General features: G+C 47.1%; 1 protein-coding gene across 4 annotated transcripts in view; it reads left to right on the top strand.

Annotated features, from left to right (window-relative positions):
* The window catches only part of KCNIP1 (potassium voltage-gated channel interacting protein 1), an 849,721-nt gene that overhangs the window by 425,680 nt on the left and 404,822 nt on the right, over nt 1–19,219 (top strand). Inside the window, exon 1 of one of the 4 annotated variants that reach the window (XM_045026849.1) lies at nt 2,366–2,385. The exons of the other annotated variants lie outside the window; for them this stretch is intronic. The gene's annotated coding sequence lies outside the window, so the exon portion shown is untranslated. Of the gene's footprint in view, nt 1–2,365; nt 2,386–19,219 lie in introns of those variants that run through there. 4 annotated transcript variants of the gene reach the window in all.

Genomic DNA, 19,219 nt, shown 5'->3' with positions numbered 1-19,219 from the left:
ACTCTGGCTAATTTGGGAACCATAATTCAACTAAGGGACATGAGTGATATTGTCCATGGATCCAGCTTTGCTCTGGGTTTATCAACCATAGATTTGGAACTCTGTATAGAATTGGTGTTGCATGATGAGACTCCCCTTGTGGTACAAGAGTGGACTGGTGTGACAAATTGGGGCGGGGATGCTCTTTGGTGATCACTAATACTGGATCCAGATCTGACACTAGCATGGTGGGTCTATACCATAAATACGGGTGGGCATTTCACCCTGGGAAAGAGGGAGAAGGCCCTTTCTAATATTCACCTAGCTGCTTACTTCTAAGAATTGTTAAGATACCATGCTGAAGTGATTAGCCTTAATTGCTCTAACCCTTTCTGGCGGGGAGTTCTCCAACTAGTTTTGAACAAGAAGGAACCAGGCTGAGACCCACAGACAAAGGAGCGTCTGAGCTGGCTAGGAGGATGTAAATGGATTCAGTTCTATTCTACTGATTTACGAGGAAGAGCCTATCTAATTTAGCCTGTAGTCAAGCATGAGTTTAGAAGAGACTAAATATATTTGGTGTCTATTTTAATTTTTTTTCTCTAATGCTTTATTCCAACTACTATTTTAAAATATTTGGTTGTAAGAAGGCTGTAAATCAATCTCATCAGTCACAGATTTCCAAAGGGAGAAAATGCAGGTGCCCAAAACCTAGCTGAGCCTGAAGAGGGATTAGCAGTTGGTATACGAGGAGCAGTGTACCTGGGTCATGGTGCGAGAATGGAAGCAATCTGAAAATCCATACTAAGACAGGTCCTGGCAAGAGGATGAACACCTAGGCTGGCATGCTCTCAGAGACCAGAAAGAGGGCACAGAATGTTAACCCTGTAATAGGGATTGGATTAGGCTGGCAGTGGCAGAGCTGATGTATGGAACTAGATAGCAGCAGATCAGAAGTGGACTTGATGGTACTTCCTTCACTGGACTGAAACAGTCAGGCAGAAGTGAGTCACCATTGGAAGTCCAATCAGCTACCACCGAATCAGTCTGTATAAGTGTTAGCCATCTGTTTTTTATTTTAGAAAAGGTCCCCTAGACATATTATTCAACCTAGCCCTGGTTACTGCCACTGACATATCTAACTCACCCACCATTGAATTGTAGCCAGGCACCAATGTCTGATATTACACGTCAACACTATGCCATCACGTTGGGACACGAAGTGAAGAGGGCCACTGTAACCAAGTGAAATTACAGGAAAGAATTTAGGTAGCAAGAGTGCAACTAACCCCACAAAAAATTAATGAGGACAGTGGTAACAACAGCCTATTTTGTGTGAAAAGTGAGATGGGTTCATTGATGAAAACAAGTGGCCGATAGGATGACATGATAGGAAGTCTCTTGCAAAGGATGGCACTCTCCTTTAGAAACATGGCAAGCCATTGTTTCAGTAATATGGGCAGAAAGGCAGCCTGTTCCAATTCCTGAAGCAGCCTGTGTTTCTTTTGGAGATCTCCTTTTCAAGTACTGACCCAGCCCCAAACCTATGTAATTTACAACATTGAACAATGCCCTAGCAAGAAGTGATATAGCTGGAGGCACACTCATCCCTCAGAGATATGAAAAGTGCAATAACAGTGACTAGCAGGTTGTAAATATCTAAGAAAAAAATACCATAGTTGTCAAGATACTCACTGTTTTAGAAAGTAGCTCAGCTATTTAAATTGTGGTATCTGCCTATTCCAGAGTATAAATTTGTAAATTCTCCTTTAGTGTGTTAGGCAAAAGACATAGTTACAACAAAGAAACATTTCTTTAATAACTCCTGTTAGAGCTCAGCACATAGATCAGCTCTGGCCAGTGAACAGAGTCCCGGAAGATTTTTCAAGTCAACAGGAAGTTATTTTTCTGACTGAAGGTTAATTTAGGCAGTAAGTTCTTCAAGGCAGTCTAGAGACAGTTTAATGGTCAATTAGAACACACACTATATATTATTCATTTATAAAAAACAGAAGCATTGTTTGTCTGTATGTTTACTATGGATGAACCTGAGCTGTGAAACTTAATTCTGGATCCAGGTTTCAAAAAGGACAGAGTTCAGGATGTTTGGATCCAGGATTTTTGTTCAGCCCATTCTATAGAGAGAGGCAGGGCTTTGGAGCTGTGCTCTGGCTCCGTTCCAGTTCCAAGCAAAAACCTGCAGCTCCACTGCTCCGGAGCTGCTCCGGGCTCCGCTCCAAAGCCCTGGAGAGAGGACCATGTATGAAATTCAAATTTGGAACTGTGTTCGGATTTCTAACTGTGGGGATGTTCAGATAGATGGTTTCGGTTCTGACCAGTCTCTAATATTTACCCAGAAAGTATCTACGTCAATGAAGCTGTTCGGAATTTGGACAAGTACCAAAAGTAAGAAATATTCATCTTGTAATTTATTATAATTTATTTAATTTCTCACAAAAAATATAGCTGTATCAGTCTTGCTAATATAATGAATTCCACCAACCTGTTTGTTAAAACCAATAGCTTTGTGATAAGACATATGGGTTTTTTAATCCTCTCCATCACAGACTGTGGGTTTGGCCAACTCCTACAGTAAGTAGCATACATGTCAACTTTGTAACAGCCTTGTCAGTGATGCAACATAAATAAGAAAACAAACTCCCTTGAATTATATGCATCTGAAGCAGCAGTGATTTTGATTGATTGTTTCTTTGTTTGTTTGCAAAGCAGTTCTATTTGTGAGAGTCAAAGACACATGTCACAACAACTATGCTACTTAATTTATGCAGGAGAGTTCAGCAAATGCCTTTTTGACATTGAGCTGTTTTATGAATTCTTTTTTAATATTCACAAAATGAGATGCCTCATCAGATTGGGCAACTAGACAGCTCAGTTAGATAGTGAAAATTAAAGAGCAGGGAAAGTTTGATGTATTGAATATAAGTTTTATTCATGAAAAGTTAGAGACAATTGGGGGAAAAGTGGCTGTGCAAATGACTGCAGTTTCAGGGCAGTTTGAGCTTCATCCATCAGTTTGGTTTGTTCCAGTAGCCCGTGGGATATATTGTCTGGAAGATGTGGAGCCTCTTATTACATATATACATGCATATGTCAGTACATCACAAGCATGCTTCTTATGCTCATAAAATAATGTTATGTGGTTGTATAAAACATGCACTGTTCCTTTCTATCAATTGTCTTTAATATTCTGTCAAGTATCAGGCCTGGTCTACACTACGCGTTTAAACCGGTTTTAGGAGCATAAAACCGATTTAATGCTGCACCCGTCCACACCAAGAGGCCCTTTATATCGATATAAAGGGCTCTTTAAACCGGTTTCTGTACTCCTCCCTAACGAGAGGAGTAGCGCTAGTATCGGAATTGCCATATCGGATTAGGGTTAGTGTGGCCGCAAATCGACGGTATTGGCCTCCGGGAGCTATCCCACAGTGCACCGCAATCTGAACTCGGATGCAGTGGTCAGGTAGACAGGAAAAAGCCCCGTGAACTTTTGAATATTTCCTGTTTGCCCAGCCTGGAGCTCCGATCAGCACGGGTGGCGATGCAGTCCGAAATCAAAATTAAAAAAAAAAGAGCTCCAGCATGGACCATGCGGATGTGATCGCAGTAAGGGCAGGCAAATCCGTTCTATCAGCGCTCTGTTATAGAAGACGAAATTCAGAATCATTTTTAAAAATTCTCCAGACAGATGCCATAGCAGGGACTCAGCTCACTGCAGCGTGACAAGCGTAACGGAAAGCCAAAGAATCAAATGGACGCTCATGGACTGGAGGACTCAAGCTATCCCACAGTTCCTGCAGTCTCCGAAAAGCATTTGCATTCTTGGCTGAGCTCCAAGTGCCTCTAGGGTCAAACAAACAGTATCCATGGTGGTTCAGGGCATAGCTCGGCAATGTACACCCCCCCACCCACCCCAGAAGTAAAAGGGAAAACAATCCTCTCTTGACTCTTTTACATGTCACCCTATCTTTACTGAATGCTGCAGATAGACGCGATGCTGCAGCACTCAACACCAACATCCTTGCTTCCCCCTGCCATGGGTGGCTGATGGTGCAAAACGACTGGTACCCGTCCTCATCATCATGAGCTTTTTGGCACGTGGTGCAGTGCAAAAGGACTGGTAACCATGCCGACTAGCATCTGTCAGGTCCCCCAATGTCAAGTGCACCTAATTTTTCATGGTAGATGGTGCAGTATGGTTGATAACCGTCTTCATCATAGCAACAGGGGGCTGAGCTTCATCAGCCCCCACCCTTCATGTGTAAAGAAAAGATTCAATTGCCCCTGGACTAGCAGAGGGATGTTGGGCTCCTCTCCTCCACACTTCTTACTGTCCTGTCTGGACTATCATAGCAGCTGGAGGCTGCCTTCCACTCATTTCTCACTAACAAGTCACTGTGTCTTATTCCTGCATTCTTTATTACTTCATCACACAAGTGGGGGGACACTGCTATGGTAGCCCAGGAAGGCTGTGGGAAGAACGGAATCAACAGGTGGGGTTGTTGCAGGAGCACCCCCTGTGAATAGCATACAGCTCATCATTCCTGCAGGATCTGACACAGAGCAGCTGTGCTCTCTGGTAATATGATACAGTGGTTCTCTAGTACACTTGCCCATATTCTAGGCAGGACTGATTCTGTTTTTTGATACCATAAAGGAGGGATTGACTCAGGGAGTCATTCCCAATTTTGGCTTTTGCGCCCCTGGCTAAGAGCAGCTAGGGGCACTTATGACAGCAACAGATGGCGCAGTGCAAAAGGACTGGTAACCATGATCATCTTTTTACCAATTTATGGATTGGTAGATGGTACAGTATGGTTGGTAACCATCTCTGCTGTCATGCAAAAGCATGCTGCTGTGTAGCGCTGCTGAATCGCCTCTGTCAGCGGCATCTAGCACACATACGGTGACAGTCACAAAAGGCAAAACAGGCTCCGTGATTGCCATGCTATGGCATCTGCCAGGGCAATCCAGGGAAAAAAGCCGCGAAATGCTTGTCTGCCGTTGCTTTCCCGGAGGAAGGAGTGACTGACGACATTTACCCAGAACCACCCGCGACAATGATTTTTGCCCCATCAGGCACTGGGATCTCAACCCGGAAATTGCAAGGGGCGGGGGAGGCTGCGGGAACTATGGGATAGCTAGGGAATAGCTACCCACAGTGCAACGCTCCAGAAATCGACGCTAGCCTCGGACCGCGGACGCACACCACCGAATTAATGTGCTTAGTGTGGCCGCGCGCACTCGATTTTATAAAATCTGTTTTACAAAACCGGTTTATGCAAATTCGGAATAGTCCCGTAGTGTAGACGTACCCTCAGAGAGGTAGCCGTGTTAGTCTGGTTCTGTAAAAGCAGCAAAGAATCCTGTGGCACCTTATAGACTAACAGACGTTTTGCAGCATGTGCTTTCATGGGTGAATGCCCACTTCGTCGGATGCAAGAGTGGAAATTTCCAGGGGCAGGTAAATACAAGCAAGCAAGAAGCAAGCTAGAGATAACGAGGTTAGATCAATCAGGGAGGATGAGGCCCTGTTCTAGCCAGGGCCGGCTCTAGGTTTTTTGCCGCCCCAAGCAAAAATTTTTTTGGCTGCCCCCCCCAGACATGAGCCCCCCCCCCACCCACCAGTACCCCCCACTCACACCCCCTGTTGCCCCAGCACTGGCCTCCCCCCCAAATGTGGGATCCGCTACCAGCACACTGCAGCCGAGCCCTGGCCCAGCTGTGACTCTGTCCCCATGTGGGTGGAGCTGCTGGGCGGCGCGGAGCGGGAGTACTTCCAGGTGGCGGCACGGCTACGGGGTGGCGCAAAGAACACGGCCCCCTCCCTGGGCTTCGCAGCACTGCTGGTGGCCAAGGTGGATCAGTTCGCGCTCACCGCCCTCACCCTCGACATGCTGGCGGCCAAAGACCTGGAGAGCTCCCTGGACCTGCTGCTCTTCAGCCTCACGGTGCCCTGGCCCAGCCCTGGCAGGAGGGAAGGCGAGGATCTCCGGCTGCGGGGCTACCTGCTCAGCACCGACGAACCCAGTCGGACGCTCACCTCCTCACACACTCCAGGAGCCCCTCGCCACCGTCGCAGCCCGGGCTCGGCTCCAGGGGACCCCGTTTCCCTCCCTCCCCGGCTCCTCACACACACTGGGTAGGGCCACCCAGAGGATTTAGGGCAAAGCAATTTTGGCGGCCCCTTCCATAAAAAAAAGTTGCAATACTATAGTAACATGTATTTGGAAATGTAAAAAATAACTAGTGAAAATTAATTTGTAATAATTTGAAAATACACCAAATACATTATTTAAAAACATTAAATGCTTTACTGGTCTGTATACATTTGCAATTACAAAATGGGCTGTTGCTGGGTGATGGTGATGGTTGGTGCCAATGGGCTGTCACTGCCTGGAGGTGGTGCTGCTGTTGCCCAGGGCTGGGTGGGGAGCTGGGCTCTGGGGGGTGCCCGGCTCACAGGGGCTGGGCTCAGGACTGTGAGGAGATGGGGTCGGAGGTTGTCTGGCTCAGAGGGGCTCGCCTCAGAGCTGGGGGTCTGGGGTGGGGGGATGGGGTCGGAGGGTGCCCACCTCAGAACAGCTGGGCTCAGAGCTGGGGGTCAGGGCAGTGGGGGATGGGGTCGGGGGTGTCCGGATCAGAGGGGCTGGGCTCGGAGCTGGGGATCAGGGCTGTGGGGGGAATGGGGTCAGGGGGGTGTCCGGATCAGAGGGGCTGGGCTCAGAGCTGGGGGTCAGGGCTGTGGGGGGAATGGGGTCAGGGGGGTGCCCAGCTCAGAGGGGCTGGGCTCAGAGCTGGGGGTCAGGGCAGTGGGGGGAATGGGGTCAGGGAGGAGTCCGGATCAGAAGGGCTGGGCTCGGAGCTCGGGGTCAGGGCTGTGGGGGGAATGGGGTGAGGGGGGTGTCTGGATCAGAGGGGCTGGGCTCAGAGCTGGGGGTCAGGGCTGTGGGGGGAATGGGGTCAGGGGGGTGCCCAGCTCAGAGGGGCTGGGCTCAGAGCTGGGGGTCAGGGCTGTGGGGGGAATGGCGTCAGGGGGGTGTCCGGATCAGAGGGGCTGGGCTCGGAGCTGGGAGTCAGGGCTGTGGGGGGAATGGGGTGAGGGGGGTGTCTGGATCAGAGGGGCTGGGCTCAGAGCTGGGGGTCAGGGCTGTGGGGGGAATGGGGTCAGGGGGGTGTCCGGATCAGAGGGGCTGGGCTCGGAGCTGGGAGTCAGGGGTGTGGGGGGAATGGGGTGAGGGGGGTGTCTGGATCAGAGGGCCTGGGCTCAGAGCTGGGAGTCAGGGCTGTGAGGGGGATGGGGCTGTGGGGGTGCCCAGGTCCTAGGGGCTGGGCTTGGAGCTGGGGGTCAGGGCTGTGAGGGGGATGGGGCCGGAGGGGTGCCCAGGTCCTAGGGGCTGGGCTTGGAGCTGGGGGTCAGGGCTGGGCCTGGGGGGTAATGGGGTCGGGGGGTGCCTGACAAACACCTCCCTGAGACCCCCCCAATCCAACCCCCCCTTCCCTGGCCCCTGACCGCCCCCCCCACAGAACCTGTGCCCCCTCCCTGCCCCTTAGCCACCCCCTCCCCCGCCCCGGCTGCTTACCCCAGGCAGCTTACCCCCAGCTCACCGCGCGGCAGCCGCATGGCTCCGGAGGGGGCTGAGCTCTTCCCCGCTCAGAGCTGCGTGGGGAGGGGGCGGGGCCGCAAGCTCCAAGCTGACCTCAGCTGTCTCCGCTCGGCCCGGAGCTTGTAGCCCCGCCCCCTGACCACGCAGCTCTGAGCGGGGCGGAGCTCAGCCCCGCCCCCCCAGCCAAGCTGCTGCTGGGCTGTTTAGGACCCGGGGAACAAGCGGAGGAGGAGCGGCCCGTCTTCTGCAGCCAGGCGGGGCCGCGCTACCAGTAAGGGGCCCCCCTCTCCCCCAAGCGGAGCCGGTAGCGCGGCCCTGCCTGGCTGCAGGGGACGGGCCGCTCCTCGGCTCGCAGGGGCAGGATGAGCTGGGGCACCAGCCCCAGCCTTTTGCCGCCCCCTATATTTTGCCGCCCTAGGCAGCAGCTTGTTTTGCTGGTGCCTAGAGCCGCCCCTGGTTCTAGCAGTTGAGGTGTGAAAACCAAGGGAGGAGAAACTGGTTCTGTAGTTGGCAAGCCATTCACAGTCTTTGTTTAATCCTAAACTGATGGTGTCAAATTTGCAAATGAACTGAAGCTCAGCAGTTTCTCTTAGAAGTCTGGTCCTAAAGTTTTTTTGCTGGAGGATGGCCACCTTAAGATATGCTATTGTGTGGCCAGGGAGGTTGAAGTGTTCTCCTACAGGTTTTTGTATATTGCCATTCCTAATATCTGATTTGTGTCCATTTATCCTTTTCCTTAGAGACTGTCCAGTTTGGCCGATGTACATAGCAGAGGGGCATTGCTGGCATATGATGGCATATATTACATTGGTGGACGTGCAGGTGAATGAACCGGTGATGGTGTGGCTGATCTGGTTAGGTCCTGTGATGGTGTTGCTGGTGTAGATATGTGGGCAGAGTTGGCATCGAGGTTTGTTGCATGGATTGGTTCCTGAGCTAGAGTTACTATGGTGCGGTGTGCAGTTACTGGTGAGAATATGCTTCAGGTTGGCAGGTTGTCTGTGGGCGAGGACTGGCCTGCCACCCAAGACAGCAAGACAAACCCAAGAAAGAAACCAACAGGACTCCACTGGCCATCACATACAGTTCCCAGCTAAAGCCCCTCCAATGCATCATCAGGGATCTACAACCCATCCTGGACAATGATCCCACACTTTCACAGGCCTTGGGAAACTCTGGTCAATGGAGGACTGTTGGTCCTGCCATGCATTCTCAGCTGCCTGCAGTCTGAGGAGGTCCAAAGTAGAAATACAGCATTTTGATGGGGTTAGCTTTACAGAAGCAGCATACAGGGATATCTGTGTCTGCTCTTGCTTTTCCAGAACAGCCGCAAGAATGGGTGTGTTCTGAGCCTAGCAGTGTGCATCATGTGCAAGGGGATGAGTTCAAGGACTTGTGTGTATGGGGAGAGAGTGTGCAGGAAAGAGAGCTGCTAAGGGTTCTCGTTTTGGAGGATAGGTGGGTGCTGGGGATCAGACAAGGTTCTGGCAGCAAAAAGCTCTCAGTATAAATACCCTCATGACACTTAGGATTTTGTTACCATCAACGGTCAAGAAAGGGAGATTCCTTCTTTAAAACTTGTGGCCAGCAATGGTGTATCCCATGTGTCTGTGTCCTGGTTTGGACCATGTTGAGTTTTTCCTAACAGCGCTGGCACTCTGGGGGCAAACACACTTCTCTGTGCTGCCCAATTTAGCTGGTGCTGGAACATGACTATTGACATGGAGTCAAACCATCTCAGTGCCTTAATGAATCCTGCTGCCATGCAGAATCCATAGCCAGCATTCTGTAGTGAACAGGTTAGTACTTCATTCTGGGCAGTGAATACCATATAGCCAGTGTGCTCAGCTGTCTCCCTGGGGACTCTGCTAAAAACAATGTCCCAGCTCAAATCAAATCCTGATGAATTAGAGCCTTTGATGTCTTGAATGTTACTGGATTTCATGATAAGAATAAAAAGAGCAAAATATTATTTCAGAGCCTTTTACGATGGTTCATCTGGGAAATTATCTGGGAGCAGATAATTTAATGCTCTCACTTTAACCAGCAGCAGAGGCTGCAATATGACATGCCAACCTCTTTTTTCCCATGAGAAATGGGTTCTACTTTTTTACTTGAAATGTATAAGCCTGGTTGCCAAAGTGACTTACAATTACTAATGACAGAGGTCAACAACTTATTTCTTAGTGGTGAGGCATACCCGAAAAGTTTGAATTTTAGACAAAATCTGTTTAAGACACATGGGATAAACTGTATACATAGTATGGTTTGATTGCCTATATCCCAGGGGGCAGGTCTTCAGCTGGGGTAAGTTGGAATAGCACCACAGACTTCAAGTAATAGAACCTAACAATGATGACAGGCTCTGGTAACAAAGTGACACTTATGGAAGAGCTATTCAGGAAAGGGTGCAGCAACAGGAGAGTGACAGAGTATGAATTTGCAGGTGTTGCAAGCAGGAGAGAAGAGAACAAAGTGAAACTAGGCCAGGAAATCTAAACAAGAGAGTTCCCATGGACATTAAGGATAGGAAGAGTGTGTCTTAAATCTGTAGTAAATGGGAATAACTCATGATTTTAGATATCTGGACCAATCCTTCAGCAGCGGTAAAGCAGAAAAGATCAATTGAAGTCAATGCTTATTCTGATTTGCCTTCTCTAATGTTAGGCCCCATTTACTCTAACCACCTCTTCCATAGCCCTTCTACCTTCTAGGGACCTGATCCTTCCATCAGTTGTACAAGAGCAACTCCCATTGACCTCAATGGCTGGGAAGCTACACTATCTCTTTTCTTTTCATCAGCACTACTTCTGTTCAAAGAGTATTCCATCATCCATTGGCCAGCTTCACAAATTCTCTGCTTCTCCTGCTCCCATCACTGTCACTCAGCCATGCTATTCCCAGCCCACACGAGCACTAAAGAGTCGTGTTTTATGAAGTGCAAACTAACAAAAAGTGCATTTCAATGTGGAAATTGCAAATGGAACATGTTCCATTTGAATTACAAAATTCTCCATCAATTCTCCTTCAATTTATGATTGTTATCCAGACCATAATTGAGCCCAATGGTATTCTAAGATGCAGCTAGTAACAAAAGACTGAATGGAGTGAATTAGAACTAAATACATTTTGTGATCAAAATTACCCCTAGGCTTAATGTGTACTATTTTCCTCATGTCTCATGACAAATAGTAGTGTGAAGTACATTGCCAGAGAAGTTTCAAAACCTGAGCTAACTCCATTTTCTTCATGTCAGAAAGTAGTGCTAAATCATTGCCATTACCTTCATGCAGGCAGGCCCATGGTGTGGAAACTATACCTATATTATAGAGAAATAATTGAAATTGTAAGGCTAACTGCAGATTGTACAGCATCAAGTCTTCTAGCTGTAAGTGGGAGGTAAAGGAAATGAAACAAGTGACTTTAATACACCTGCAGATCTTTTATTTCTGTCTAAAGCTTTCTTAGTCATTAAATAGTCCATAATAGAGAACATTTTAATTTACTGGCTTTATTCATAGTTTTGACGTAATGTGCTGTGTTCCGAGAAAATCTTTGATATAAGTATTCTCTTCTCCATCCTTAACATCCTGTGGCACAAAAGCAAAGTCAAGAAGATCATTTCATAGCAGAGAAGTAATTTAATTTTGACAGTGAAATGCAGGAAAGCGTGTTTTGGCTTTCAGTGAATTTTATTGACAAGGTTTAAACATCAGCTAAGACAAGAGGGAAATAGGAAGGTATATCGGACATAGTGTTTAACCTAGACCTCACTATTTTATCAGTGTTGAAGACAGCATATGGAATCTGTTCCTCCGGAAAGCTTTTTTATAATTCAGACAATACTGAGTATAAATCAAATGCAATATACAGATGCAGGAGTTTTGCAAAACTACTATATCAGGGTAAAGGCTTGGCAAATGGATTTTTTTGCCTGGGCTGGTGCATTTTTAGGGCAATTTTTCAAAATTGAAATAAACCCTGAAGATATCTCATATTCTGATGTGGCTTGGTATTTGACAAGGCCTCATGGCTATGCGTTGATCCTGTTGAATAATCATTGCTTGAGAGGAAAAGTATTTTCCCCCACCCACTCTTAGAGTACGTCCAGACTACCCGCTGTATCGGTGGGTAGCGATCGATTTTTCGGGGATCGATATATAGCATCTCATCTAGACGTGATATATCGATCCCTGAACGTGCTCCCGTTGACTCTGGAGCTCCACGGGAGTGAGCGGCGGTAGCGGAGTCGACACGGGGAGCCACAGACGTCGATCCCGCGCCGTGAGGACCTGAGGTAAATCGATCTAAGATACTTTGACTTCAGCTACGCTATTCACGTAGCTGAAGTTGCGTATCTTAGATCGATACCCCCCCTAGTGTAGACCAGCCCTTACTCAAGGATATAATTCACCCCAGTGCAGAGGGGTGATTTCTGTCTGTCGTTCTGTCTTTCCACAAACAAGATGCTGACACTCTGCACAGGGTTGAATTTCACCCTTGGGCATAAGCAACTGGATCCTTTTTGTCTTCTCCCACCTTGTTTTTTTTTAAATCTTCATGTGTCAATTTTGGCAGGTGAGAACAAAGAAACAACCCACTACTATGGAAAGCAGGAGACGGGGAGAAAAGATTGCTAGTTTCTATTGTTAGCCATGCCACTGCCTCACTGTGTGAGGTTGGACAAGGTCACTGTGCCTGAGTCTGCCCATGTGTATACTGGGGTTAATATGTACCTTACTCAGAAGAATGTCCTGAGGCTAATAATTGTTTGTAGAATCTCAGCTGAAAAGTGCTAGGTGAGTGAGAAATGCAATAAATCCCAGACACACTTGTGTTCATTGACAGCTTAATGGCCCACCCTTTCCAATTTTTCAAAGTTTAGTTACTTTTAGCGTTTCCACTTTTAGATTTACATTGTAATACATTTCCTAAGTTCTGTCTCCCTCTAAAACAATGAAGTTTGGTATATGCGATGTAAGGGCTGTAATAGGAGTAATGGAGACACAAGTGTTAAACAGAACAATGCATTTGGAAGTCACAAAGTATTCTTGGACAGACCAAGGAAGAAAAGGCAGGAAACATAATTGATTCAGGTGGCCATCCAGTATTCCTACACTCATTTGCTTTTAATATCATCTAATTAGGATGCAGCTAAAGGCCATTCTCAATTTTAATTGCAATATAACTTGAGATATTCAGAAGTGGTTTGAGATGTTATATAAATGCAAATAATTATGCTCTGGTTCGAACACAAGTTGTTGGGCTCAGTAAAAGAGTTATTAGATAAATATGAATTGCCTGTGTCATAAAGAGGTCAAACTAAATGATCATAATGGTTAAAATCGATGACCTTAGTGTTATAATTAATAGTGATGTAAAAGTCAGGATTTGGTGAGATTATTAAATTAAAAGGTAGTAAATTTAGGCTTCATTTAGGCACAATTCCATGGCACTTATCTGAATACCTGCATGGGGGGAGGGATAGCTCAGTGGTTTGAGCATTAGCCTGCTAAACCCAGGATTGTGAGTTCAATCCTTGAGGGGGGCACTTAGGGATCTGGGGCAAAAATTGGTCCTGCTAGTGAAGGCAGGGGGCTGGACTCAATGACCTTTCAATGTCCCTTCCAGTTCTAGGAGATTGGTATATCTCCAATTATTACCTTTCTTTGTGCAGCATACAGCAAAACACCTCCTGTGTGGCTGGATGTAGACAAGAACTGCCTTCATCAGATACACTGCCACATTTATTCGGAGCAGCAATGACAATTGACAGACACAAAAGACATTGGAGAGCTTCTGTGGCAGGGTTTTGAAGGTTCCTGGAGAATAATCTAATATGTCTGAAAGAGAAAACAGATAGAGCAATGCTGGCATGTCCTGCTCTTTCAGTGACAGGAATCAGCAGTCAGGTCATTCGCTGACCCTAACTGTGATCAAATGAAGCTGCCCGCTGCTCTCTTGCAGCTTGCAGGGAGGCCATGTCTGTGGCTCACTTAGGCCTTGTCTACACTACAGGGGTAAGTCGACCTACATAATGCAACTCCAGCGATGTGAATAACGTAGCTCGAGTCGACGTAGCTTAGGTCAACTTACTGCCGTGTCTTACCTTACGCTTCTCATTCCGGTGGAGTACCAGAGTCGATGGCAGAGTGATCTGCTGTCGATTTAGCGGGTCTTCACTAGACCTATTAAATCGACCCCCCGTGCATCAATCACAGCAGCGTCAGGTAAGCGTAGACATGCCTTCAGAGACTGGAAGTAGCATCCCAAGAGTTCTCATGGAAAAGAGCTGTGTGCAACTTCAGCAGTGAAACACTGAACCAGCTGCCTTTTACCTACTTTTAGGCATCACATCTCAAAATTAGGCCCTGAAGGGGAACAAAACTTCCTGGGAACAAAACTTCCCAGTGAACATGAGAATGGTTTAGACTTTCCTTGGCTTGGAATTAATGGCTTCTTCAAACTCTGTGATGGACAAGTTTCCCCATGGTTTTGACCCTATCTTTATTTTTTAGTTTTGGGGTTTTAAACTGGATACTCTATGAAATCAGGGGGTGTAAAATGAAAACTAAAATGTGTTTAAATGAACATCAACCCTCTTGCCTGAGTTACATACATCCATAGGGAATTCCCTGTGTTTTAAGGAAACAGAATGGTCCTACTGACTCCTCAGTGGCTGTGGATGAAACAAAACTGAGTCCTTCGAGCACCAATGTTAAATGTGTCTTGAGGAACAACTGAATCAGTGACCCTCGGAAACACCTGGACTTGAGCTGTGGAAATTCCGCTGGGATCAGACAGTGGGGAAAAGACTGAGGAGGTTCTTACAGCTGGCTCTCTTGCTGTATCAGCAAATTAGGCTTTGAAAGTAAACATTCAGCAGGAGAGCTCATCTACAGCTATTCTGTGATAGTTTCAGAATCTAGAGAGAGATTGTTCTCTACTATGCATATACAAGGCTTCCTGGTCTGTAATAATCATCCAATTAAGTAGTGAACCATTAAATTTTGTGTGTGTGTGTGGGGGGGGGGGTTAGAAACTTTAAACTACTTCCCTCCATTTGACAACAAATTCATTTTTCAGTATAATTAAAGTGTCATTTTGATAAATAATTCAATCAGCCTTCTCCCACCTATGAATAGTTTTTCCCTGTAATTGTTCTTATTCTGCTGAATTAAAACTATTCAAGAGAGAATAAGAGGTATTTAAGCAACAAAGATGAATAGGCCTTATTTACAATTCTCCTGCAATCCATTAACTGAGATATCAGGGTAATACAAATTTCACTCCTCTGCTCTCAGTCCCTGTTTACTAACTAAATGCTTTGAGTAAGTTACATGAGAAGATTTCTGCATATAAATGCTTAATCGGAATTCTACCTACAAAAGACATTTCATGACACTTCTCTAAGTAGAAGAAAAGAAAATGCTCATGTCCTCCCCATGATTCATTCATTCATTCAAAAAAAAATTCTCAGGTACAAAGCTTTGAGTTATTGCTGAATGGACTGTGACTCATGAGCTAAGTCATTGAATTTTTATGTATCAATTTATTTATTTATAACAGTGACCTGGATAGAGTAGTATTTATGAAAATATGCCTCAGCTAGTTCATAAGAATGGCCATCTTGGGTCAGACCTTCTAGTCCAGTATCCTCTCTTCCAACAGCGGCCAGTGCCAGATGCTTCAGAGGGAATGAACAGAATAAGGCAATTTTGAGTAATCCAGCCCGCCATCCATTCCCACTATCCACTTCCTACTCCTGTTATAGGAGAGTAACTGTGGTATCTCACAGCCACAGGATGATGACTGCTGGTGAATATTGACCTTTTAAATGGCATTGTACAGTACTTCATTGCTTTGAAAAGCATGTTGGAATTCTTTGAGTGACACTAGTAATAGTTAGCACTGTGCATTGTCCTAGTCTTAACAAACAATTATCTCAACATACCCAATGAAGTAAGGAAGTAGCTGTAATATTCCTATTTTATAGGCAATGAATCGGAGGCAGAGACGCTAGAACCAGCACCTAAAGTTTGGTGCCTGTGGAAGTAACCTGCTTTATTCATAGGTGCCTAAAAGTTGTTTGGAAAAATTTGACTCAAGTCACTTGATCACAGCTACTGTGGAAGTCAGTGGCCACGTCAGAACTAGACCTAGGAAGGATTTGGTACACTAGAGCAATAGAAATACAGCTGTCAGTCAGGCTCTTGGCCCAGCACCTCAACTGATTTCCTTTGGCTGTCAGTCATGCAACCATCCGCACCAATCCACACCTTGAGTTTGTATTGAAAACCTTTTCTCCTGTATCCTGCTTACTGGTCAAACATTTTGCCATTAGCTGAAATAGTGAAATTACTCTGAAGAAATATAGCAATGCAAAATAATTCATAAATGAAAGGAGCAATGCAAAATAACTCATAAATGAAAGGAGGAATGAACTTGCCACCTTCTTTGCTGCATTAAGCTGCTGTTACAGGCAAACCTTGATGGATGGACATCAGACCTGCTTTCCTACAAAGAATGCTCTCAGAATTCAAATAACCCTGTAACAGAAAATGTTTTCACTGGCAAGTGTTGGTGGTTGGGCTTTAAAACACTGTAAAACTGAACATGATCAGAGCCAAGTGAATATTTCATTATGAATGTTTTTCTAAAAAATATAGCACCTTTTTTGGTTTATAGAATATCTGTGACCAGATTGTAATTTCCACTGATGTACTCAGTATTCTAGGTTTATTTTTTCTCCATTTACTTTAACACTGAATTGGTCACAAGTAGCTCTGAGTTAGCTAATATTCAGTATAGCCTGGACTGGCACCTTGCAATTCACAGAGGGAGCAGTGTGTCTTTGCACTGCTGTAGTAGCTAGATAGGACCAAATTATGACTCAGCCACACTTTGGTCCCTGCTTCTACCTTGCTGTATGAGGCCTGGTCTACACTAGGACTTTAAATCGAATTTAGCAGCGTTAATTCGAATTAACCGCTCAACCGTCCACACCAGGAAGCCGTTTAATTCGACCTAGAGGGCTCTTTAGTTCGAATTCGGTACTCCACCCCGACGAGGGGAGTAGCGCTAAATTCGACATGGCTATCTCGAATTAGGCTAGGTGTGGATGCAAATCGAACTTACTAGCTCCGGGAGCTATCCCACAGTGCACCACTCTGTTGACGCTCTGGACAGCAGTCCAAGCTTGGATTCTCTGACCAGCCACACAGGAAACGACCCGGGAAAATTTGAATTCCTTTTCCTGTCTGGGCACTTTGAATCTGATGTCCTGGTTGGACATCGGGGCGAGCTCAGCAGCACCTGCAACGATGCAGAGCTCTCCAGCAGAGGAGTCCATGCAATCCCAGAATAGAAAGAGGTCCCCAGCATGGACAGACCGGGAAGTCCTGGATCTGATTGCTGTGTGGGGCGATGAGTCTGTGCTTTCGGAGCTGCGCTCCAACAAACGGAATGCAAAGACCTACGAGAAGGTCTCCAAAGCCATGGCACTCAGAGGATACAGCCGGGATACAACGCAGTGCCGCGTGAAAATCAAGGACCTGAGACAAGGCTACCAAAAAGTCAGAGCGGCAAACGGACGCTCCGGAGCACAGTCCCAGACATGCCGCTTCTACGAGGCACTGCATGCCATTCTAGGTGGGTCTGCCACCACTGCCCCATCAGTGACCGTGGACTCTGAGTATGGGATAGTGTCGAGGGGCAGTTCCTCGGCGATGTTCGCCGATGGGGAAGATGAGGAAGGGTTTGTGGAGGACGACGCAGGCAACAGCGCTTACAATACCGCTTTCCCCGACAGCCAGGATCTCTTCATCACCCTCACAGAGATCCCCTACCAACCCTCCCCGGCCGTTAACCCGGACTCAGAATCAGGGGAAGAATCAGTCGGTAAGTGCTATAAACATGGAAACCTTTATTTTTTAAAAAACAGGAATAAAAAATATATAAAAACTATATAAAAACTTTTCCATATAAAACTATATAAAAAGAAGGTCCACACATATAGGGATGGAACAGAAATCCTCCTGGGACACTTCCACGAAGCTGTCGTACAGGAGCTCGAAAAGCCTCCGCAGGAGGTTCCCGGGGAGAGGTGCCTTATTTGGTGCTCCGTGGAAGCACACTCTTCCGCGCCAGGCCATCCTAATGTACAGCGGAATCATTGCCTCCACCAGCATGGCAGCATACGGTCCTGGTCTGTGCAGGGATTCTAGCAGCATCCTCTCTCTCTCTCTCTCCGAGTGACCCGCCTCAGGGTAATCTCGTTCGGCGACTGCTGCATCTAATTAGGGCAATTAGTGTACTGTTACTATTGTGAATGCTTGACTTTTACTTTGCATAGCAATGACCTTCGTTTAACAGCCACGTGTTGGAGGCCGCAGAGGAAAAGCATACAGTGATCTTTCCCGGGCACAGCCGCGAGGGGCTGGAACAGGGTCAGACTTTATGCTTTCCAGATTGCCTTCAGCGGGAGGGCACAGCTATCCATTAACTGTTAAGCAGCCTATAGTGTAGTGCTTACCAGGCCTGGCTGCTACACGGATTCAGCTGTACCGCCCCGCTTGTCCGATCTCCTGTGCAAGACCGCAGCCAATGAAAGCGTATTCCGAAATCTCGAACTTGTCCTGAGAACTCGTGAGACTAGGTGCCCTGTATGGTCTTGTTCACAGAAACTGACTAGACTGTGTTCAGTGTTCGCAAACATGTATCTTTTCAAGGAAATCACTTCCTTTTTCCCATCACACAGCTGCGGCTCTTTCACGAACTGCCCCGGCATCCCCCTCACAGAGGCTGGCGCAGATTAGGCGGCGAAAGAAAAAGACTAGGGACGACATGTTCTCGGAACTGATGGCTTGCTCCAGAGCCGAGGTGGCCGAGCAGAGACAGTGGAGGGAGACCCTATGTCAGCACCAGCGCTCACACAGCGAACGGGAGGACAGGTGGCGGCAGGAAGACCAGCAGGCGACTCAAACGCTGCTTGGGCTAATGAGGGAGCAAACGGACACGCTCCGGCGCCTTGTAGATGTTCTGCAGGACCGCAGGCAGGAGCAGAGAGCCCCCCTGAACTGTATCTGCAACCGCCTTCCCCCGCCACAAAGTCCTGTCCCCCCCTCACCAAAAATCACAAGAAGGAGGGGCGCTAGGGGCCATGAAAACTGTCACTCCACCCCAGCAGAGCGCTCATGTACCAAACAGCTCTCATTCCCTAAAGTATGAGAAGTGCTTCCCTTCCTGGATCACCCAGTCCCAAATCCAAGTTTCATCCCCCCACTGTGTAGTTGAGTATTAAGAGTAGTTTGTTGTTATTCACTATTTCCGTCACGTTTTCCTTGTCAGAAGACTTTGTGTGAATGGGGGGGAGGGGTTTTTTAATTGCATAGGACAGCCTCCATTACCAGGGTACAGACTTGGGGGCAGGATCAACAGCAGGACACACACAGACTGCAGTCACTAGGCACTAGGGTCATTCTGTGAGGTGAATGCTGCCCCGGGTCAGTCTGTGAGGTGTATGCTGCCCCAGGGTCCTAGCGCCTGACATCCACAAATGGCAAGGCAGGCTGCCCTTACCATGCCCTTCCACCCTAGCCACGAGCCTCTCC

The sequence above is a fragment of the Mauremys mutica genome, chromosome 8, assembly GCF_020497125.1.
Source record: "Mauremys mutica isolate MM-2020 ecotype Southern chromosome 8, ASM2049712v1, whole genome shotgun sequence".
NCBI lineage: Eukaryota > Metazoa > Chordata > Testudines > Geoemydidae > Mauremys > Mauremys mutica.
This window is presented reverse-complemented; position numbering and strand designations above follow the sequence as displayed.